The sequence below is a fragment of the Poecilia reticulata genome, linkage group LG17 (genome assembly GCF_000633615.1).
Source record: "Poecilia reticulata strain Guanapo linkage group LG17, Guppy_female_1.0+MT, whole genome shotgun sequence".
In the NCBI taxonomy this organism is placed as follows: domain Eukaryota; kingdom Metazoa; phylum Chordata; class Actinopteri; order Cyprinodontiformes; family Poeciliidae; genus Poecilia; species Poecilia reticulata.
In genome coordinates, this window is record NC_024347.1 from 14,763,177 (window position 1) to 14,766,119 (window position 2,943).

Genomic DNA, 2,943 nt, shown 5'->3' on the forward strand with positions numbered 1-2,943 from the left:
TTTGAGTTTCATTCATTTATCATTTATTTCCCATCATCCATCACCAATCTGAACACTTTCTAGCTGCCGTTTCCTTTTCTGCGCTAAATCCAAACACCAGAGGGAGCCACTCAAATCCACATCTGCTTCCACACCCCTGCATTCAACCTTAAACAAATTACATTGAAGGTAAAGTTCAGCTACTCCCTGTGATTCAGACTTGGTTTTAAAAAAAAAAAAAACTGTCAGGAACCGTGATCTTTGACTCTCGCAGAACATCCAGTTTAATTTTTAGCGAGAGTTCAGATTAAAACCCGCATTCGTTRGTATGAGAGTTTCTAGCCGTGAAAAGCATTTTCTCCATCACCTTGTTTCCTGGGACTCTGTAAATTTCCATCATATTCCTGGAGCAGCCCACACACAGAAGCTTAGTTTTGACCCAGAGGATGGAGCATAATAAATGTTCTCAGCCTTAAAACGCTCCCACACCTCTGCAGGTGCCCCGCAGCTTATCCAAATTCACTGTCACCCATTAAAGCAGCAAATGGATGTTATGAACAACAGCTGAAGGGCCCAAATACATGCAGAAATGATGGGTGAATAATTACACTCTTTTTTTTTTTTGGCTCTTGTTTTAATTTACACATCACAAATAAATTTCAGCCTTTAAGCAGAAAAAGTTGGATTTAATAAGAAAAAGCACAATCACAACTAACTGAGTTACTCTGAAATAACAAAAAAAAAAGGTGTTCTTTTTTTTTGTGCCAGGTTCTGTGGGCCCAGGTGACTCAGCTTCTATCAACACCAAAGAGCCMRAGCCTTTCTTCCCTTTCGGACTCCATTATAATGTCATCGGAATAACATGCCTGCTCCATTATAGTGATCAGATAAATCATCAGAATGGAGGACTTTCAGCACAGTCTTCCTGCTCATCACGGTGGGCAGATGTTAACATTAAGCCCCCTGAAAGCAGTGGGGAAAGGGGAACTCTAATATGCATAATCCTACCTCCTGATGTTCCCATCAAGAGACTCAGAGTGTGATGCACATTATTCCACCAAAGCCCTTCGACACGGAGAACAGGATCTTTCCCCAGGTTCCTCCCTAAGCCCGACTCTTGTGTGTTCTTGATAACTAGGCGAGAGTGATATCAAAGGAACAAAGCTTCTGTGATCACTGTTAGCTACAGCAACCAGACTCCTTCTTCTTTATTTCTTTATTTTTTTTNATTTAACCACCATAAACAAGAAAAGTGTCTGATTAGAACCATAGAAGAAAATTATTATAAGAAGTTAGTGAAGGATCCTAACAAGTATAGGGGACTCTTTGCTTTAATATTGTCTAATGTGTACATATTTTAAATTTGAGAGGACAGTAAATTAGCTAATTTTAAGTTCTCTCCTCTTTAAATTTGTCACTAGACCCAAAATCTGCTACGGTATCCTTTGCGGAGGGTTCAAGCAGCTTAATCTTTCTATCAAATTCACCCTCAAAATTAATTTTCTTGTTTTAATTTTATATTTAAATTTTTAATGTTGTTAAAATTCATTAAAGTATCCAAATTAGGGTGTCCTAATGTTTTTTTCCCCACATGATCGTTGATGCTCTTTGCAGTATTCTGGCTCCAGGCAGAGAACAGCTGATCGTGGTTTTGATCCTAGATAAACTGCTCTGGTGGTTTTCTGGCTTCAGAGCCGCTTTAATAAATATTACCTGTGAAGTCAAACCATCTACGGTCCTCTACAAAAAAACAAAAAATCCAGAACAGAGCCGAGAGAGAGGGTCAAACATTTTACTGGTGGAGACATTTGCAGTGATGTAATGTGATGGCACCATGTTGCTGTGGGAAGCCGAGCCGTTTCTTTTACAGAACCCGTTAAAATCTGGTTCTCATTCCAGCGCCTGGTTGGGCGATGGAGCTGCTTTGCTGGAAAATAACTGACAGTCAGCTTTTCTGAAAYGTAGCTAGAATAATGACAGTATAACCCCGATGTTCATGCTGTGCACCGGATGTGTAATGAGGCGCTCTGTGCAGGCCATGTCACCCGATGGAGAAGCCATCGTGACCGGGGCGGGAGACGAAACGCTTCGGTTCTGGAACGTCTTCAGTAAAATGAGATCCACTAAGGTAGCGACCCAACTCCTTATTTTATTTTATTTTTTTCTCTCCATTCCCCTAAGACACACAATGTGGCATGTTGGTGGTATGTTTCTCTCCTGTTTGAAAACAGTATTTTTGTGATTCGTCCCCCTCAGGAATCTGTGTCGGTGCTGAACCTCTTCACCAGGATCCGGTAGTCTGTTCTGCAAGGGAGCAGCGGCGGGAAGGGGGGGAGTCATCTCTGCACGCATCACGTTGTGAACGGACCATCTTCAGGAGGGGAGGCGGCGGGCGGGGGCTCCCTTCSCCTCCGCTTCTCTTGAATAATTTAGCCGTGTTGTAGCCGAGGTTGGGAGGTGCTGCAGAGATGCACAGTCAGGTTGTGGAGAGCCGAGGGGAGGAGCACAGCGCACACAGAGTGAACCACTGCCTCTGCAAACAGACCTGTGGTCCCCGACCACGGGGAACGTTCCGGAGCCGTCTGTGCGATTGTTTTGTTTACAAACTGACTCTGTGCATACCTGCCAAAATATATTACGTTTGTCCTTTTGATTGTTTATTTATTTTTAACACTTTTTTTTTTTTTTTAAGGTATATCCTTATAATTCTGGTGGATTTATGTCCGTAGCTTTCAGTCTAATGTCTGGATTTGTTCAGATTTGTTAAAAGGAAATTTTTTTTTTTTTTTTTTTTTGCGGGGGGGGCAGGGGGTTGTTCGGTTTTTGAAGAGGTTCTGATGCGTCACGGATAAAGACTACAAATAACATCATCCGGTTTTGCTTTGAAATCTCAAGACAAGTCAATTTCATAAAAAAAAAAATGCCTTTTTCTTTTTTTTAACACAGCTCATTTTAGGATAATAA

General features: G+C 41.6%; 1 long non-coding RNA gene across 1 annotated transcript; it reads left to right on the forward strand.

Annotated features, from left to right (window-relative positions):
- The first annotated feature begins 1,994 nt into the window (after positions 1–1,994).
- On the forward strand, positions 1,995–2,630 carry LOC108167060 (uncharacterized). The gene is made up of 2 exons (XR_001777462.1): positions 1,995–2,107; positions 2,236–2,630. It is a non-coding gene; the product is annotated as an uncharacterized LOC108167060 (long non-coding RNA).
- Positions 2,631–2,943: the final 313 nt, after the last annotated feature.